The sequence below is a fragment of the Panthera uncia genome, chromosome A2 (assembly GCF_023721935.1).
Source record: "Panthera uncia isolate 11264 chromosome A2, Puncia_PCG_1.0, whole genome shotgun sequence".
NCBI classification, from domain to species: Eukaryota; Metazoa; Chordata; class Mammalia; order Carnivora; family Felidae; genus Panthera; species Panthera uncia.
In genome coordinates, this window is record NC_064816.1 from 126,704,201 (window position 1) to 126,726,342 (window position 22,142).

The 22,142-nt window shown below is 36.5% G+C and overlaps 1 long non-coding RNA gene across 1 annotated transcript in view; it reads left to right on the forward strand.

The window, feature by feature from the left end:
* The window catches only part of LOC125930071 (uncharacterized), a 32,620-nt gene that overhangs the window by 4,467 nt on the left and 6,011 nt on the right, over positions 1–22,142 (forward strand). The window contains exon 2 of the long non-coding RNA XR_007460056.1: positions 15,964–16,098. This is a non-coding gene — a long non-coding RNA (uncharacterized LOC125930071). The remainder of the gene's footprint in view (positions 1–15,963; positions 16,099–22,142) is intronic.

Below are 22,142 nucleotides of genomic sequence, written 5' to 3' on the forward strand. Positions count from 1 at the left end.
TTCTGCTGTTTCGTTATTGGTGTATAAAATGCAACAGATTTATGCACGTTTATTTATATCCTGCGACTTTGCCGAATTCATGTATTAGTTCTAGTAATTATTTGGCGGAGGATTTTGGGTTTTCTACATAGAGTATTATGTTGTCTGCAAATAGTGAAAGTTTGACTTCTTCCTTGCTGATTTGGATGTCTTTTATTTCTTTTTGTTGTCTGAATGCTGAGGCTGAGACTTCCAGTACCATGTTAAATAGTAATTCCCACTGACTTTTTAATGGCTGTTTTCTCAGTGTCGTTCAAGTTTCTGCTCAAATGTCACCCTCTTCCCTGAGCACATCACAAAAACTATCTCTTCCATTCCAATCTGTACACTTTCCTGCCTAATTTTTTCCTCATAGTGCCTATCACTAACTGAAATTATATTATGTATGTATTTGTTTATATATGTAGTAAGTAAACAAGTACAGGAAAGTGAAAATTCCATGAAGGGCAGGAAATATTTCTGTCCTATTATTTACTACTGAGTTCCCAGCTTCTCCAACAGTGTCTAGCATGATAGATAATTAGGAGATATTTTGTGAATGAATAAATGATGCTAGTATAAGACTGTAATTTGATCAATATTTACTTGCCTTTATACTGTTCATGGTAGAAACTACCTTATAAGTAGGAAGTCTGCATTTGGGCTAAAGTATGAAGATACTTGATTATCTAGACTGAGATTACTTTGAGTCTTCATTCAAAATTTAGTCTTATGTATTTGCTCCATGATACTATTAACAAGAATTTACATTTATGTATATATAAGATGTAGTAGCATCTAAATCAGGAACAACTTTGTTCAAGAACCTGTCTGTAATGGCCCCTACTTACTTCCTCCGTCCACTAGGAGCATCAGGATCTTGACAACAAATGTTGATTAAGTCTACCTGCATCGTGTATTTTTTCCTTCCCAATACTTGAAATGTTTCCTTTAAATACTTCTTAATGTTGGATGAATGGTATTGGCGTTTTTGGTGGGACAGTGCTTTGTTGTGCAGACACAATATTTCAGGATCTTTTGCATCTCTAGCCCATTTCCATTAGATGTCAATAGAATCACCGAGGCACCAGGACAACCAGCTGCCCTCACACATTGCCAAATACTCTTTTGTTACAGATACTGTTCCTAGTTGAGAACCATTCCAGGTTTCATGAACAAAATGAAAGGTGTAGTTGAGAGCAGAATGAAATAAAACAACAAAGAGTTCACACACACGTGTCTATGTGTATACACATGCACACACACACACAAACATATATACAGACACACTAGCACCGCAGTGTCTTAATGATTTAGAACTTCTTCCTCTGAGTGTGCTGGTTTTATGTTTTGGGCTATTTACAGACTCTTTTCTTTTTCCTGCCAACTCTCTGCCAGATAGGCTCCAGTGGTCACTTTCTTATGACAGCACTGATATGTAGATTGAAGTGAGATTTCTGCCTTTATATCTGCCACTCAGTCTTAAAGTTGCAGAGAGATAATATGCTATAGTACAAGGCATACTAGTTTTTCCCTTGGTGGCTTTGTGGATTTGGGATTTTGGATTTATTTAATCTCTCTGGACTCAGTTTTCTTTCACAAAATATGTTGTGTGAGGATTAAATGAAATGTTTTTAAAGTGACTGAAAAATGGACCAGACATCAGTACTTCTCAATTCCTCCTTTAATTGTATTTATATATCTCTGATTAGTGGTTAAGAGTTAAGGTCTCTGGGGTCAGACTGCTTGGTTAGAATCCTACCTCTGCTGCTTACTAGCTTATTTATTCATAAAATTGGGTATAATAGTAACTACCTGATATGTATTGTACGAAGATTAAATAAATTAATTCCTGGAATTAGTAGCTGGCATGTAGTAAGCCCTCATTGAATATTAACTATTTAATTTCTTACTAGTTTCTGTTAATTACATCCATGAAATATGAGGTCTCTAGGATGTGGTTTTCTCTCTATTGTGAATGTGCTATTCTGCAGATGCACATAATAAATAAAAGTTGGCTGTGGAAACTTTGGATGCAGACACATTTTAGGCCCCCTAGGTTTTGGATTGAGGACTGATTAGACACATTCCCCTACTACTTTAAATCTGTGGTAGTTGTTTCAAAAAACATCCAATTATTGCCCTGATGGCATTTTCTATTGAACTATTTCATACCCATTGGGAATTACGTTTATGTTTAAAACATATTATCCACCTAGGTGGTGTTGTATCATTAATTCATCATATTGAGTTCCGGAAGTTTTAAAATTATGTTTAAGAGGGTCTCGATATGGGCGAATAGCCTTAAGAAATCATTTGGCTGGAATGATCTCTAGGGTAGCCTTAACAAAATGCAACAAACAAAGGAGCAAACACTCTTAATTTGTTTTGAATTCTGTTTCCAATTACAGTAGCTAATCTGTAATTCTGTACTGCTTTTCTCATAAATTACAGCAAAGTAAAAGGCAGCATTATAAGCTTTGCTAAAAGGGAATTATAATAATTGAGATGCTGGGCTCAGAGGAATGTATGACTTTTGATAGATTGTTATGGGATAATTAATTGCAGATCTTGTAGGACAGACAGAAAGACTTATATATTATGCCTGAGAAACGGAACTTCACACAGTGGTTGAACATGGTACCAAGATGTTTTACCTTACTTCCTTGGCTTCAGTAAGGTCGACTGTCTGAAGAGGACAAATATTCTCCTTGTAACTCCTGCTTAGAATTCATTTGCTTCTAGTCCACAGATGAAAGAGCTCTATTTTTTCAAATAGCTTACAAAAAATCATGTTTGTTCCTTTTTAAAGTTTGTCTTTGACTTATAAGTCAAGGGTTGTAAAAATGGTTTTCATTAGTTTATGAGGGACACTGTAATTTGAAATGTAAGCCCAGGGATTACTAGTATTAAGTGATGTAGAGGCAGGGATTAATTTTTGGAATATAATAAATATAATAATATCTTCAACTCCTTTGACTCCAACCTCCTTTTTGATTTTTAACATGCCTAAAAACCATCTTAATGAACTATTTTTATCTAGCTGTAACTCAGATATTCTGTCTAGATCATAGATCGGGACAATAACTGCCATGTTATACATATGTAGTCCTTCTTCTAAAAGAGACCCATCATTTCCTTAGCAGTGCTAGAGAGATGAGCAGCTTCTTCTGTGCCCAGCATCTGCCAGCAACAAGTTCTCCCTGTGAACATATTTGGAAGCAACATGAACCACAATTCTTCTGTAGCATTGCCACATTCCATTTTCTCTCTCAAGCTGTCTGAATGCTTCTTCAGACTTCTGTATAGTTCCTCCTTAGCATTAAGTATCTAGGGTTATCAGATTCAGAATTTAGTGTCTCAATTCAAGAGAACCTAAGCCTATACCATCCTTTACTAAAATAGAGTGGTGGAGGGGAAAATTTACCAAGTCAGTAGTTACCAAGAAATGGTTTCAGAGAAGAATGGAGAAGTGGTTCTGCTTATTTTATAACTATTGGAAGTGAGTCATTGGTAGGCCCTGAAGGAAGGCACTTCTGGGATCCATCAGAAGCAGGAGGATGAGTTGACATCAGGATTTTGCAGTCATTGGTATGTGTGTTGGGGAATTCATAAAAACTGAGATTTTCTTACTAGTAATTGAGTTAAGCCAAGTTAATAGAGGCATTTTATTGGAGCTTCATAATTAAAAAAAAGACCAACCCAGAGCTGGTCAGTATTTTACATCCATAATAGGACATTTATCAGTGATATCATTACATTAGCGCTAATTAATCGTTAGGTTAACAGGATGAGATAAACTGGACCTTACAGAGCTGGTCAGCTGCTGCAGAAAAAACATCTGCTGAGGCTAAACTGTCTGGTGCCAGGATTTTGCAGAGGTGTATGGGCAAGCTGCAAATGCCATTGTTCCATGCACCATCTAGAGCCCATTATGGATGTGTCACTCACTTCCACCAATGAACCTCAGTAATCAGTGGGAATCAATTATACACACACATCTGTGATGTCCAGGGAAGTAGAGGAACCCCACCCACAGGTACTGACAGATTCAAATTTTACCTACACTGCTGGGTTTCCAGGAGCAGACTAAGAATTCTTAGATGGGACAAATTTTATACTTTTGAAAAGTTGTGAGATTATTTCTGTATATTGCACTTTATTCATCCTAATGGACTGATTAAGAGCAGTGTCTTAGGAGAGGCCATTGGATGGCTCCAAATTTATCTTTCCACTTACTTATCCTGTGAATTTGTACAAATTATCTAATTTCTTAAAATAGTGAAATATTTTACTCCTTAAAATAATTCTCTGAAGCCGATACTATATTATCCCCTGTCACAGATGAGGAAACTGAGACATAGTTAAATTATTTATTCAAGGTTACATAACTACTGAATGGTAGGGTCAGGATATGAACCTAGGAAATCTGACAAAGTCTTTACTATTAATCATTGAACATATGCTTTAAAAAAATTTCTAATTAAAGTCTAGTTGATGTACAAACCCATATGGTTTTATATGGAAATGTCCACAGGATCAAATGCCATTTTAATTTTCTGTGAAATAAGGTGCACTAGTGTTGCTTAGGAAACCTATCCATGGTGAATCACTGAGGAGTTATAGGTATTTGTGTACTGTTCTCCATGCCCTAGTTTGGTGAATGAGTGAGTACCAGTATTTGCCTCATTTGTCAACTGATTTTAGCTTAGATTTAATGAATATGTACAAAAAAACTTTTTTTTAAATAGAGTATGTCTGACCAGGATGAGAAACATACCTACTCCTAGGTATAGATACTACATGTCAGAGAGTATAGATTGTGATGTGTTGGCAAATCTCAACTCTCACAAAACCACTGAAGTCCATATAATATATAAAATTCAAAAAGAAAGAAAAGAAAGTCAAAAGAACCATTTGAAAATCTTTGCTTATAGGTCAGAAACTTAAACTAGTCACTGTCAAAGTATAGAGAAATTATTAACAATTTAGTATATGCAGTTCATAAGGAAATATTAACTCCTCTGTATAGACCAGGTGTTCACTATGATTAAGAGCTGGTAACCATGGAAATAGCATGAAATTTATAAAATTAAAAAATAGCAGATAGCAAATGCAAATGACATAGGAGAATGAATCATACTCCACTTGGTCTTAGCTTGATTTCCCTTGAATCTAAAGACTTATAAAATTTATATCCGAGTAATTTTCTGAGTAAATCACTTATTTTTCAGTCCCTGAGTTTCTGCTTTGAATATTTCAACTTGTTCATTTGATAATGCCGTCTATCTAGAGTCAATTTATACATGATAGAATATATAGGGCTAGAGTTTTCAGAGTAAGCAATAGCTGGGAAGTGATGACTGTAAACTCAGCTTGGGAACTTGAATGGGTACCTGAACCTTTAATGTAGACATTTACTGTGAATTTTCAGTTGACATATTGTGATTGGTCACTTGTAGTTTTTAAATCTATTTCTATTGCTAAATCATATAGATGGTCCAGGTACAGAACTTTATGGTATAACATCAGTCGCTGTGTCATGGAATGATTTATTTGTCTGTGAAATGGTGAGCTGGAGAGCAACAATAAAGTTTCTTTACTCTTGCCTGTAATATTTTGATTGTTTATAAATCTGTTCCATGAGTCCATTATGCCAACAGGCTACTTGTCTTAGATATTCTGAAAGTGGTATTATTAGAATTAAAGTTCTTAGTAAAAATTATGACAAAGTGATCTTACTTTCTGGAAGAAGATTTTACTCAAGGAGGTTGGCAGATTTTTCCTTCAAAGGAAAATTCTTTATTTTAAAAGTAGAATAAGTTATTTTAAAAAATGATTGCAACTGGTTCAATTGAGGAAAAAGACCTATAAGTGCTTTTCACAGTTTAGTTTGATTGTGATTTGGGCCTGTTTTCATGCATTTTAAGCTCTCATTTCTCAGGATAGTCAAAATTAGTTGACCTCAATCTGACAGTCATAATTGAAGCACTGCTTTTGTAAGTATACCTATCAATGCTAGAATGTAGTATGCTATGTAAGAGCAAAGACCTATTCCTTTTATCTGCTGTGCTTTAGTAGGAGGACCCTTGGTGAGAGTACTCTACCTATCTTTCTTTGGTCACCAGGCTTTAAAAGGGATCTAGAGAGACAGCAGAGAGCCTGAGGGTGAGTGGCAGAGTTAATTAAAGTGATCCAAAAATTGGTCCTGGAAGAGTATTCTCAACATGTGTTCTGTGGTGCACTTCCCAATTACATAGGTAGTTTATTTAAAAATGCAAATTTCTAAAACAAGTTCTCAAGGTAGTTCTTAGGTTTACCTGATCTTAGAACCTTTTTCATTGGGGAAAATGTTACGGAGGCTGATTATTTGGGAAGAGGAAACATAAGGGCAATTGAATAATGATCTTTAACTTAATTAACAATAAATATTTAATAAGACCCAGTTAGAATTACCTGTCTTACTCTTATGGATCCCTTTTTCAGTTATTGATGAAACAGAAAATACAAATATTTCTTGCCATTTGTGCATATATCAAATGGCATTTTTCCTCATTATTTCTCATAGACTGATCTTTCTCTAAAACTTATTTTTAAAAATGTATAAAACTATTCTGATGATTTCTACCTTCAGAATGTAGAAGCATCCCATTCCTCAGAGAAAACCAAGAGTGAAAGGGACTCTGAATAATAAAATGGGCAATATCCTCAGTTTTAAAACATTCCCATTCAGCTTAAAACATAAGTAACATGGTTACTTCTTACAACATTCTTCTGTTAAAGATTAGGACAAACAATTAAATGCAACTCACTGAAGGTGCTTAGAAAGGTGTGTGGTGGGTTCCTAATATATAGCTTTCTTGTGATTCAACATTAACCAAGGATTGAGTATGTAAGGTCTTGGACCTATTTTTCCTAAACATTTCTTCTCTCAGTAGGTATTTGGAAGGGAGCTAGATAACCTGGAGTGCTGGTATTCTAAATTGCTGGCAAAAGGCCCATCCATATGCTTTAGAACTGAGACCAGCAAGCAAGATAGTTATTCTATTATGAAAACTGAGTAGGTCTAGCAGGTGTTCTTGCCACACAGCTATAGTTGGGTAAACTGGGACTTGGGCCCAGGGTCTTCGGTGTTTCAGTTATATCTCACTGATTTCTTTTACTGCCCCTAATAATATGCTATTTGTGTAGCAGCATTCTGTAAACATATATTGAGTAAATTAACAACTAAGACTTTATACTTTAATGTACATAAAGCCCAGTTTGAATCAACGTGTGTGACATAGCAATGAAAACAGCAAGTATAATCTTGGGTTACAGGAATACATATGTAGTACCTAGAATGGGAAAGGTAAGTTCTGCTTTGCTCTTTCCAGTTTGGGCCATACCTCGCAAAATGGTGTTTTTATGGGTTCTCCGCTTTTCAAGAAACAGTAACAAACTGGATATTAACCAGGACTCTGTTAAGACTAGAATTGTTAGTTGAAGAACGTAGTTGAGAGACTATGGATGTAAATGAGAAGACTCAGCGAGACTAACCAGTATTTTTGGTGATTCATTCCATAGGAGACATACAAAAAAAAAAAAATAACTGGACTTGTTCAGGTTGGCCAGTGGGTGAGAGTGATACAGAAGCATGTTTTAGCACAATATAAGGAAAAGCTTTCTAATGTTCTAAGAGGGAATTGGCTGTGTTGGTGAGCAGTGAACTCTTGATCAGAATAGGTTAGCTTAATGATTACTTGGCATGATGTTGTAGAGAGGAATCAGACTTCACAAGGATGATTGGCTTAGTAGATGTCCTTAAAGGTTTTCTCTGAACCTGACATTCTCTGATTCTCTTATCTCCTCCTTTCACAACCCCAAAGTCTTATGCTAGTAGTCTGGTGCTTATTATAAGGGTTCATTTCAAGTCTTGGGGGCACTGCTATTTATCTTTCTGAAAGAATTCTTAGTATTTCTTTCTTTCCTTCAAATTGGAAGGAAATAATATACTTTTTTTCTATTTCTGAAAAGGAAACCTTTTTAATAACTTTTTAATATTTATAAATAAATATACATGATATATTGTTTATATTGTTCATATTTTATTATCAGCCTGTGTAACTTGTACTATTTCATAAACTATCATGTAGGCTGAAGTGAACAGATGAAAAATGGTTCTGTATATTTTATTTAGACTAACAAAAGTTTATAGTCTGAGGATCAGTATATAAACTTAGTCAAGCTTTTGTGATGTGTCCTTAAAATGAATTTGTTATGAAATACCTACAAAATGCTTCCTGCCATCATTTGTAATGATCTTAACAAATTTGTGAATATAAAGTCATTGTACTGTACATTTCTGGGTGATTAAGTCTTAGACCAAAGTAAGTTTTCATATTTATTATTGTTCTAAGTTTCATACTGTGCTTTTCTGGGAAATTAACTATTTTCATTTAATTTCTGAGTGAGTTAATACGTTAAACTCTGAACATGAAAGTCTATTTGGCTTTGGGTATGTGGGTAGCAAAATATGTGCAGTGTATAGAACTGGAAACATGTTGACACTGTTTATTATACTGCCTAGATACTTAGCTACTCAGGGAAGCAAAACCTGAAAAAAAGATACTGGTTAAACTTGTGGTATTGTATTTTCTAAGCAATTCCTTGGAATCTGTTGTTTAGGTCAGAGATTTTCTCCCTGGATTGCTTGAGAATTTGGCAACAAAATATTCAAATTCTTTCTATAATTATTTCCCCCTAGATAATAAATACAAATTTACTGAAATTTACCATGTGTTTTTACACTGGTGCCTTGTAGTGCCCACATGTCAAACAGTCATGTGCTCTGAAGAGTCCCCTGGCAATTCTAGGGAAGAGTGGGAGCCAACCATAGTGCCCATATTTATGAGGTCATTTTCAGCATACAACAGTTTATTTTAGTGTTTGTATGTCGGGTTAAGTGCATAAATATATGGTACTACCCAGTTTTAGCTTAATTAAACTTCAAAGTTCCTAACAAAAACTATGGACTGAATATAATACTAATCACTCAAAGGATTGTAAAATGAATGTCATGATTTAATAAATGCAGCCAATAATGTTTGGATCTTCAAACAGCTTCATCTGTTTGGATCTATTTATCTTTGAGCAGCATTGTCTTTGTTAGCTTATGATAACAATGACTGAATTCAGAACTAGATTTTGAATCCCAGCATCAATAAATGGTAAGCAAAGATCAAAAGAAATGATGTATATTTGATTGTATCAATCTCTACTTTGAAATTATTAAGAGTATTTTTTACATTTTATTAATAAATGCTTATTTATTTTAGAGACAGAGAGTGAGCAGGAGAAGGGCAGAGAGAGAGGGAGACACAGAATGAGAAGCAGGCTCCAGGCTCTGAGCTGTCAGCACAGAGCCCGATGCAGGGTTCAAACTCACAGACCATGAGATCATGGCCTGAGCTGAAGTCGGACACCTAACCAACTGAGCCACCCAGGTTCCCCATCTGTTTTGTATCTTAAAGTCCTCATATGATAGTTGTCTTTCTCTGACTAATTTTGCTTAGCATAATACCCTCTAGTTCCATCCACGTGGTTGGAAATGGCAGGATTTCATTCTTTTTGATTGCCGAGTAATACTGCATTGTATATATACACCACATCTTCTTTATCCATTCATCCATGGATGGACTTTTGGGCTCTTTCCATACTTTGGCTATTGTTGATTGTGCTGCTATAAACATTGGAGTGCATGTGCCCCTTCGAAACAGCATACCTGTATCTCTTGGATAAACACCTAGTAGTGCAATTGCTGGGTTGTAGGGTAGTTCTATTTTTAATTTTTTGAGGAACCTCCATGCTGTTTTCCAGATTGGCTGCACCAGTTTGCATTCCCACCAGCAGTGCAAAAGAGATCCTCTTTCTCCGCATCCTCACCAACATCTGTTGTTGACTGAATTGTTAAAATTATTCTTAAGAATATTTTAATGTGAAGAAAGAATTTTGGGCCATTATTTATATAAAGTTTAAATTTATTTACTTTTTAATTTTTAAAATATTTCTACTATTGTATTTTTGAAATGTATCTACTAGCACAGTAATAACATGGGTATAATTTGTATATTTTATGTACATATATGTGAATATTGAAAATATTTGCCCTCAGAAGGTGTATGGTGTAAACATTTGGAAACACTGGTCTAGATTTGATTCAATAGAAGTGAAGGGGAAAGGGAAAGACATAATATCATTTTACTTTTTCCAGAAAACCTGAAAAGAATGGGTCTCTGACCCCATTGCATCTGTTCCTTTCCATTAACAAGAGCAGGGCTTTGTCATTCAGTTATTGGAAATCACTGTCAAGTTAGTGATTCTTCTGTACTTGGCAGGAATTTATACTTAAATAAACAGAAGTTTCATTTTTTTAAAATATAATTTATTGTCAAATTGGCTAGCACACAGTGTGTAAAGTGTGCTCTTGGTTTTTGGGGTAGATTCTCGTGGTTTATCACTTAACATACAACACCCAGTGCTCATCCCAATAAGTGCCCTCCTCAGTGCCCATCACCCATTTTACCCTCTCTGCCACCCCCCCATCAACTCTCAGTTTGTTCTCTGTACTTAAGAGTCTATTATGGTTTGCCTCCCTCCCTCTCTGTAACAATTTTTCCCCCTCTCTTCCTCTACAGTCTTCTGTTAAGTTTCTCAAGATCCACATATGAGTGAAAACATATGATATCTGTCTTTCTCTGACTGACTTATTTCACTCAGCATAATACCTTCCAGTTCCATCTGGCATGATTTCATTCTTTCTCATTGTCAAGTAGTATTCCATTGTGTATATAAACCACATCTTCTTCATTCATCACTTGCTGGACATTTGGGCTCTTTCCGTAATTTGCCAATTGTTGAAAGCACTGCTATAAACATTGGGGTACATGTGCCCCTATGAATCAGTGCTCCTGTATCCTTTGGATAAATTCCTAGTAGTGCTATTTGCTGGGTCATAGGATAGTTCTATTTTTAATTTCTTGAGGAACCTCCATACTGTTTTCCAGAGCAGCTGCACTGATTCGCATTCCCACCAACAGTGCGAGAGGTTTTCCATTTCTCCACATCCTTGCCAGCATCTGTTGTTTCCCGAGTTGTTAATTTTAGCCAGTGTGAGATGGTATCACAGTGTGGTTTTGATTTGTATTTCCTTGATGATGAGTGACATCAAGCATCTTTTCATGTGTCTTTTGGCCATCTGGATATCTTCTTTAGAAAAGTTTCTATTCATGACAGAAGTTTGATTTTTGTGGGCAAGTTGCCTTTACTGTGTGGCAAACTCTGACCATGTAATAAAAGTTGTATTTTGTTAAAAAGATGGCCCATCTGAATCTGTCTGCTGTTGTACTCTGATCTATTTAGGAGTTTTCTTTGTGTCTATACGCTCTGGAAGAGAAGCTTAAGTCTGAGACAAATGGGACTGCTGTTAGGTGGATCAGGTGATTTAATTTCTACTCTTCAAAATGGTAGTACCAAAACAACAACAAAACTCAAAAAGACAAAGACCTCCAAAGCTAGAATCCTTTCATATCATTTGGATTGAGAAGTGGATGGGATAAAAGAGTCATTTGATTCAATGGCAACATTTCATTCATTTTAAAAGGAGAGTATTTTATTTTGTTTTGTTTTGCTTTATTTTATTTTATTTGTTTTTTATTTTAGAGAGAGAGTGCAAGTGGGGGAGAGGGAAAGAGGGAGAGAGAGAATATTAACCAGGTTCTATGTTCAGTGTGGAACCCAACGTGGGGCTTGATCCCTTGACCCTGGTATCATGACTTGAGCCAAAATCAAGAGTTGGATGCTCAACTGACTGAGCTACCCATGCGCCCCTCGAAAGCAGATCTTAAAAGATTGAGAACATGAGAACTAAATGCTATTCTAATTCTTTTCATTTTTATCAGAAAATACCTGAGTCCTTATAAGTCCAATAAAATACATTTCCCATCTCTTTGAGGACACTAGAATATTATCCTTCTTAAAATTGGGTGATGATAAAATTATCCAACAACTTTTGCCAAATGTTCAAAATTATTCAGGATAAAGGGTAGAAATTAGGTAGCTTTTAATGCCAATGAGTTGGTTCCTAAATTTTGTTGCAATTAAAAGGCAACTGGAATCAGTTAGGATAGATTAAGTTCCAGATCTTGCCTCTGCCTCAATTAATAGATACATATCTCTAATGGAAGACCAAGGCAAAGTTATGATGAAGTCAGCAAAACTACTATATACTGCTGTATTTGCATTACACAAGTATGGAAGAGTCTTAGATTAGGTTGCGTTGGAAATAGATTCTGAGATGAAGAGTTGCATGTAAAAGTTTTTTTGAGAACTGGTCTCCAGAAATGCACCTGAAAGGAAATGAGAAAGAGGATTGGGAAGAGGGAGAAGCTGGCATATAGTGCAACATCAGTGGAATCTGTAGCGAGCTCTGGAGCTGGGATGTCCCTTCAGAGTTGTTCCAAATTGAAGCAGGGGAGCCTTTGTTCCTCTGTATGAATTGGTCCTTGACTGTTGGTTTTCCCCTGGGAGGGGCCTTAACCTTAAGTCAGGTAGTTCCTTGTGGCCAAGAGACACGACTGTGAACTGTCAACAGATGGTATATCTGACAGTCGAGGGAAGGAGGGAGTCTGGGTGGAATATCCAGTAGCAACTACACTTAATAAGGTAACGCAGTATTCTGTGCTCAGCCATACAAAATACAGAATAGCAGCTTGGCAGGGAGGGTGAGTCTTTGTGGATTATGACTTCTTCTACTGGCAAGATTAATTAAAACTTTGCTTATAAGACCTGTTACCTATGAACCATCAGGGCACGCACAGAATATTCACACATTACCCCCTTCCCCATGTATCACACAAAACCAAAGCTTAAATATTGTGTTTGAGAGTTGAACCTTAGATTTCTTATCCAAGAGGTTGTTGTAAATTGGAAAAATACTTTATCTTGATGCCAATTGCTTATCACAGAATTAAGCATTAACATTATGAATTTCTAAGTTTTGAGTCACCTCAAATGGGTTCTAATTTTTTTGTTCTAAAATAAAGCTTATTTTTACGGGGTGCCTGGGTGGCTCAGTCGGTTAAGCGTCTGACTTCAGCTCAGATCACGATCTCACGGTCCGTGAGTTCGAGCCCCGTGTCGGGCTCTGGGCTGATGGCTCAGAGCCTGGAGCCTGCTTCTGATTCTGTGTCTCCCTCTCTCTCTGCCCCTCCCCCGTTCATGCTCTGTCTCTCTCTGTCTCAAAAATAAAATAAACATTAAAATTAAAAAAAAAATAAAGCTTATTTTTAAGCTTGAAAATATTTTTTTGTTAGATAGCTGGTTTCATGTTAATCATTGAGAAAGTGATATTCCTTTTGACTGAGTTTGCTTCTAGTTATCACACTTGTTTAGATTTGGATAACATTAAGAGTGTTAGAGCTGGATGATTCTCTACCCTCTGTTAACCAGACAGTTCCTGTTTCTTTTTTTTTTTTTTTTAATTTTTTTTAATGTTTACTTTTGAGAGAGACAGACAAAGCATGAGCAGGGGAGGGGAAGAGAGAGAGAGGGAGACACAGAATCTGAAGCAGGTTCCAGGCTCTGAGCTGTCAGCACAGAGCCCGACATGGGGCTCGAACTCATGAACCCTGAGATCATGACCTGAGCTGAAGTTGGTTGCTTAACCGACTGAGCCACCCAGGTGCCCACCTAACTGTTCTGAGAAGGAAGCAGTTGATCAGCTTTCAGACAATTATGTGTCACTGAGATGATTCTGGAACAATAAAGGTTGACTTTTATATTAATAAAATTAGATCTAGCAAACTCAAGACTTGGTTTTCTAGAAATATAAACCCATGTGTTTTTATATTTATAGACCTTGATAAGGTCCATCTCAACCCTTAATGGCATAGAGTTAAAATGGTCTGGGTGTATGTATGTCCAAATATTTGAATGTGAGATGCAAAGCTGAGCAGCTTCATACATTGTTAATTATCTTGGATCTGCATATACACATACTATAGTCAAACCAGTTGTGCAGCAAAATGACTTGAATTTTTTCATTTTTTTTGCAACAAATACTTACTAACCTTTGGGGAAGGTAAACGTGAACACCCATTTTGGTGACAACCAGTTTCTATGGGAACATCAAGTGGGTAGGAGAGAAGGTGTCCTGGAGGAGCTAACATCTGAGATGAATCCTTTAAATTGATTCAAAATCAGTTATGTTAAAGGCAGGGATATGACAGGGAGGGTTTTCTAATTAAGAGGGGCAATGGGTGCAAAGGTCTCAGAACTTGTCTGTAGTTCATGATGGCTAAAACACAGGCTATTTTTGTAAGAATCATTAAGGAGAAAGGAGGTTAAGACATAAGCAGAGGTGTGATTATAAAAACATATATTATGAGCACACAAGACTTTATCCTAAGAACATGGGGAGCCATTGAAGTGTCTCCAGCAGAGTAGTACCTTGACCAGATTTGCATTTTACATTGATAACTAGCTGCAATGTGGAAAGCAGTTGGAGGGGCCCAGAGTGAAGGCATGAGGACCACTGAAGAGACAAGGAAGAAACTGTGGGGCCCCAGATTGTGCAGACACAGGGAGATGGGTGGGGAATGAACAGATTTGAGAGGCTTTTAGCAAGAATGTTGGGTTTTGGCAAGTTACTGGATGTGGGAGGATAACAAGAAAGGTGACCTGCCTAAATTTTTGATGCAGGCACATAGAGAAGAAATGGATTTTTTTTTCTTCCTGATAGGTGGGTTGGAGAGGTGACAGGTTTATTCTGTTTAAGATCCATTGGTATTCTAATGCAGCCTGAGGTAGAGATTGGAGTACATGTAGACATATTAGCATCCATTTTTTACTATTGGGCAAAAGAAAAGACAAGATGGAGAGCTGGAGTAAGGGAAAGTGTGAGAGAGAAAGGAAAGAAGTAAGGGGACCTAATTAGAATTTATAAGAAAAAAGCACCTTATTTCATTAGATGTCAGTTGGAGGTACTTAAATAACATTAAATGGGTATGACCATTATATTAGTGTTATCATTGCTACCAGTAAGGATCAGCCTGCATGACACAGAGAGGGAGCTCCTCCATAGATAACGCTTTACTGCCACAGCAGTTCTACTTCTGTTTGTCTTGAATCCTGTTGTTTTGTGAAAACACCTCAGTTTGGTGAGAAGACATTGTAGGAAACAGTTGACATGTCGGGTATGCTGGTATATATTTCAAATACTTTTAGCAGTGGAAATAGTATTGCCTATTTTGATGGCTTTCTATGACAAGTGGGAGTTTCTGATTTCTTTTTGTATGATTAAGGATATCTGTAAGACAATTAAAAATACATCTTTAAAAGCAATAGAAATAGCACCACCACTAAAATATCTGGTAGAATTTATTACCAGAAATTGTTTCTTTTCTTTGTTGGGGAGAAAGGAGTGTTTTCAGTTTTGAAACATTTATGAGATCATTAATTTGTATTTTTCCAGTGTTGAAGCTAGTCAAATGGTACTAGAGGCCTTTTCTTTTGCATATACATTACTTAGAACCTGTGTACCATATGCTAAAATGTTTGTGTAAAGGTTTATGATACATACATTGTCATTTCAATATATGACTGCTATAGAACCACTTATTTTCTGTTTTTTCAGTCTTTTGCCTCATTTCATCCTGACCACAGCCCCCACACATAAAACACAAGTAGCAGTCCACAAGCATTGTGAACCCTAATAAGCTACTCAAAAAGATTCAGGGCGAGTCATCTTTTCCCAGTTGAAACTTCAGACACTTTATTTTCCCTCTGGGCAATAGGAGGGGTACAATGGGATGAATAAACATGCTATCAGGTGTGAAAAGGCAGGACTTACGTTAGCCCTTAGCCCACTGTCTTCTGATGTCGTAACTCCAGTTTATTTTATTGCAGGTATTAAATATGTGAAAGTTCTGGCCATCTATTTTCAGTCTGGCCTGTGGTCACAGATTTGGTACTTCTGGATGTGGGGATTGGATAGATCATGGCTGATCGTGAAAGTTAAGAGTTTTTGATTCCCAATTCCAAGTAAGTCACCTTCATGTAATGAATTATTTTATCCTAGGAGATGCAGTCTTTATTAAATTGTTTTAAAATTACCCCAAATAATACCGACTTGCATATTCTCTCTTATCTGTTTATGTTCTAACCATTCTCACAAGTTTCATCATAATAAGTAGAGAAATATCATTATAATTATCCTGTAAAATTTCATGATTAATGTGTACATCTAATTAAAATAACTTTATTAAATATTTTTTCCACTAAATAATTTTATTTTTCTTAATAAAAAACACTTTTAAGCCTCATTATAAGGAATATTGAGATTATTCACAAAGAACTAGATTTATAGCCTCTGCTGCTGTATTGAAGACAGTACATTTAATGAGCTAGAAAGTCTGTGATCAGTTTTAGTAACGGAATTTCCCTTTTTCTTAAATTGGTTCTTCGGGACAGCAGTAGAAATTTGACTTTGGAAAGAGATAAATAACTATTTCCAGGAAGATTCTTGAATGTAGAAGTGTTAGTAATATGTAGATGTTACATATTAAACAGGTTAAACAAAGGTGTTCTTCTTCAAGTCTGAGAGTTTGTATTTATAAATAATATTGTCCTTTAGACGTTAGGCATTACATTTAGGAAAAATAATGTCTATGTAAACACATCGATTAAAAAAATGTACTTTTGCTTACAATATCAATACTTGTGACTGAGGCAGTGAGGCTTCCAAACATAAGATATTATGAGGTAATTTAAAATCCTTTAGAAGAGCGGTAGGAAGTGCCTGATGCACAGACCCCTAACTGTGAATCTCAAGATGATATCCTACAGGATATCATTATAGGAAATGCTAGAGTCTAGGGTAGAACTAATAGACTTCTAATATACTAATACACTTCGCCAAGCATAATGAGCATCAGTTCTGTACCTCAGGTGGGGCTAGATGGAGTGTGATCACGTGGCCACAGATAGTGCTATAAAACCACAGCACTTCTTACAGTTTTATTGTAGATCACTATCTTGTCTCCTACTTTCATTCTTCTGTGACCTCAATTGCCTTCTTGTGCTTAGGTGTTTTAATGGAGGAACTAGCAGCCACTAAATTCCTGTTCTGCTTTTGATGCCTTCAGGGGTCCACGTATTTATCTTGTCCCTCCTCACCTACTTCACTTTGAAACTATTTATTCTGCTGTATTCTTGCCACTTTGCCACTGGAGAAACATTCACCTCAAATATGTGATCCACTGGAAAGTGTCTTTTCAGATTCAATTTGAGGCATATCCTCCTTCAGCCCTTCTCTGATATCCCCTGGTTAGGGCTAACCACTCCAGCCTTGGATCCCTAATAAATATTGTACCTATTTCTTTTATAACCACATAATCCTTTATTGCACTCGTCCTTCTCCACCTCCACTCCAGAATATAGGTCCGTCTGGGATGGGAAGTGTGTCTTACTCATTCTTAATGTTCCTGTGCCTAGCACCATGCCTAGCCAATTCCGTAATGATACGTGTATATATTTATGCTTTCTGTTTTCTTGGACAGATTATTTAAAACAGGCAAGTCTGATGGGTAGTGAGATAGGTACATCTAGTTCATCACCAAGTTTTGCCTCTTCTGCCATCTAGACATGTATTATTTCCAAGTTTTCCATCTTACTCTCTCCACCCAAGTTTAGGTTCTCATCTTCGCTGAATATTAAAACTGTCTCTTTATCATACTGTACACTTAAAAATTGTTAGGAGGGTAAATTTATCTAATGTGTTTTTTTTTCTTTTTTATCACAATAACAACAACAACAACAACCCATTTCCCATTAGTCTTAACTCACATCCATCCTTCAAATAGCTGACATAATCATTTATTTTATTTATTTATTTTTTTAACGTTTATTTATTTTTGAGACAGAGAGGGACAGAGCATGAACGGGGGAGGGTCAGAGAGAGGGAGACACAGAATCTGAAACAGGCTCCAGGCTCTGAGCTGTCAGCACAGAGCCCGACGCGGGGCTCGAACTCACGGACCACGAGATCATGACCTGAGCCGAAGTCGGCCACTTAACCAACTGAGCCACCCAGGCGCCCCCATAATCATTTATTAATGTACAAATTTTTAATATCTCTCCATAGTTTATAGGATAAATTATGAGATCCTTAGAATGTTACACAAGATCTTTTGTGACCTGGCCCATAATTCTCTAATTTCCTCTCGTGATTTTCTGCTCTAGCCATATTATGCTTTATATATTGTTCCATACAGTGCAGTTTCTTGCCTTTGTCTTGCTCTTTTTCTCTTCACTTTTCTGGCAAACTCTTATTCGTGTGCAGCAAATTATAGAGATTAAGAGAGAACAGATTCATATCCTGGTTCTACCACCTATTTATAAACTCTTGAAGTCTGGAAAAGTTGCTCACCCTTCTGTGCTTTAATTGTCTCATCTGTAAATCAGGAATAATAATAGTATCTTCCTAGTAAGTACATAAATGTAAGCTTTTGTTTATTTTATTCCTTAAGACTTAAAGAATTCTACTCCTCTAAGAAACCTTTTAGGATTTCCCAGGATGGGTTAGGTTTCCTTCCTACATGCTCCATAACATTTTGTGTATCTCTGTTCTTGGACTCAGCACATTTTGTGTGGTCTCTTTATGTAATTTCCTTCTCACCAAACAGTGAGTCTCTTGAAGGAAGAAATCATGTTTTCTTTAATTTAATATCTTTAGTGTAATGCTTGTTCAGAATAAATTCTCAATAAATGTTTGATGAATGAATGAGTTGCATAGTGGGAAGAATTCATGCTTTGGCATCAGACAGATATGTTCAAATATAATACTTACTATCTCTACATCAACTAGCAGGTAACTTAATTTTTTTCACACTATTTCCTTACGTATAAATAGGGATGATGCACCCCTTGCTTTTAGGATTAGTGATAGTATGTCTGTTGGACACTACTGGAGTGCATGGAAATTGTTGTTATTATTTTCCTGAAAATATATAATAATTTTATCTCAAATTTAGAGTTAGTAGACAGATATACTTTTTACCCCTTGGAGAATCATCTTAACTCTGAAGAATATATACTTTAGTACTTAAGTTTTTCAAAAACTAATCTCCTATTGAATTTCCTCTGGAGTCTCCATGGCTTGCTGAATTCCCGTATTGTCTGTTAACACTCAGTGGACATTTAGCATTTTTCCTTGCAGTTTTACCAATATCATTATGTTTTCTTTGTGAAAATAGGTAAAAAGACTTTTGAGGACAACAATCATGTCTTATATAGGTTTTTATTTTCTTTCTATCTCCCTGTTCATTGCTTTTCCCCACTTATCCTAATATAAGCTAACAGATCGATAAATAAATGTGGATTGATAATGATGAGTGGGAAGCCCAAGAGCAGGCAGGGGTAACTTGAATGTTTTGGCTCTGGGAGAGTCCATCTCATTTTAAGTAGACCCTCATTCAACAGTTAATGCAAAGATTAAATTGGACATGGAGGGGAACATAGAAGAAATATAAAAGATGGTTCCTTTTCTGCAGGAGCTGACAATCTACTTGGCAAGATAAAGCATGCCCACCCTGAAATGTTAAGGAACAGCACTGGACGGAATGTAAATAAGCCTATACAGTGTTCAGAGGGGGAGAAATTAGAAATTCATGCAGGTGAAGTTGAAGTCAGGAGATTGTTGGAAGGCTCAAAGGGGAAAGAGACAGAACCTTATAGATATTTGAATGCTTATGATGTGCCAGGCATTGTGATGAGTGATGAATGTTTATTCTCTGTGTGTGTGTGTGTGTGTGTGTGCACCTATGCATGTGATAGGAACTTTTTAGTCATACATTAATTTAATAAACAGTTTTAAAAATTGTGGAAAAAACACAGAACATAAAATTTACCATTGTAACCATTTTAAATGTACAGTTCATATGTTTACATTGCTGTCCAAGAGATTTCCAGAACTCTTTCATCTTGCAAAACTAAAACTGTGTACCCAGTAAACAACTACTCCTTGTTTCCTGTCTTGCCTCGAACATGTATTGTTTTATCTAATTCCTACAACAAACTTATGAGATAATGTTAAGAATGCTATTTTAATTAAATGAGGCTTAGAGGTTGAAGAAAATATCCTAAGGTCTTATAATTAATAAAGATAGAACCACATGAGCCTTGGATCAGGAAGGGAATGAACTATTAAGAACCCATGGTTTTAGGCAAGATAGCAGAAGAGCTGTATTTTTCTTTTATGTAGGAGTTGGTTTTGAGGCCATTCATGGACATGGTGACTTTTGTTTCTAAAATGTGCCATAAAGCATCAACTCTACCTTTAATAACTCTCCTTCCTAGTCTTAAGGTCTCTGTTGTCTGGAATGCTGCCGCGGGATTGAGAACATTAGAAAAATGGTAGTGGGTTCCTGTGTTTGCTTTTTGGGCATGCGATTCTTTCAGGACACAAGATAGTGAATACTGTTCTTTAGAGTAAAGTGTGTTGAATCAAGTTTGAAATCTTTCTAGAACTTTTCTTGAAGTATACTGAAGGAATTTGAATATATCTTAATGGAAAGCTGATCTATTGAATTGATGGTGGCAAGGGCAAGGAAATATAGGTGATTTTGTTTTTTTTTGCCAGATTTCCAGAATGACAGGGAGGAATGGAAATGAAAATATAAGAGCCAAATATGGTCCCCAGCTTAGAAGAGCTCCCTGTTGGTTGAGGTCTTATAAATAGATTTTTCCTGCTGTGACATATTCTGGCAATAGATGAGGCCACACATGGAGTTCTACAGAGTCGTTGTTTAAGGGGGTGGCAGATGTACTTGGGAGGATGAATCAGGAGTGGAAACCATTAATTGTGAAATAATGGATTTTGTCAAGCACTGTGTAAAGTGCTTTATATACATTTGTCTAATTCTTAAGACATCTTCTTGTGGTAGACATTAGTGTCCTAATTTGACAAACTGTGTCTCAAAAACATAAAGAACTTGCCTTGGTTGGACTGGTTATTAAACTATCATCTCTCAGCTTTAAACCCACTGTTCCATATTTTGCTTTTTGATACTGGGCTGGGTGTCTACAAGTCATGTTTCTGATTTGTCAGTTGGTTAAGCTCTGACAGTGGGGGGTGCTAGAGAGAGATTGCAAGTTGGAGGAGGTGGATGGAACATGCTCCTTCCTCTTTGCTGTTGTTTCTGTTTTTCTTCCTATTTACTTTCTGTTGGCCTTCTTTTCCCATGAATAACACCTCAGCAACACTTCTTCACCCCTGCAGCAGCAGTGAGTTCCACTATCAGCAGTTTGAGTCCTGTTCATAGCTTTTCCCCAATGGCCATAGAGCCAGTCCTTAGAGACCCCAGCACCCCTCCCCCTCTTAAAGGCCCACACCTTTAAGACTTCTCCTTCTGAGCTCAGGTTCCCCACCCTTCTGAATATCCCCACCTCCTCAGAAGTATGAGTTTCAGCACTATTAAGTCTCTCCTCCAGGCTTCTGACTGTTTATAATTCCAAATTTTCTTTGTTGCTGCAAAGTTAGGGATGGCAGCTATGTTTTACAGTTACTGTATTTATGATACCCTAGAGTTCTTTTTTTTATCTTTTTAGTACCTAATTTATAATTTTTACCAAATTAACAACTCTTTTTATTAATTTCTTTGTGTTTAAATAACTAATATGATTTCAATCTTTTGGTCAGAGCCTGAAACAATTACATAACCATCATCATCATCATCATCATCATCATCATAATCATGGCCTCCATTTATTTTTTATTTAATTAAAAATTTTTTTAAGTTTATTTATTTATTTATTTATTTATTTTTTAACTTTTTAAAATTTATTTTTGAGACAGGGAGAGACAGAGTATGAACAGGGGAGGGTCAGAGAGAGGGAGACACAGAATCTGAAACAGGCTCCAGGCTCTGAGCTGTCAGCACAGAGCCCGACGCGGGGCTCAAACTCACGGACTGCGAGATCATGACCTGAGCCGAAGTCGGCTGCTTAACTGACTGAGCCACCCAGGCGCCCCTATTTATTTACTTTGGGAGAGAAAGAGAGAGAGAGAGTGAGGGGGGGAGAGAGAG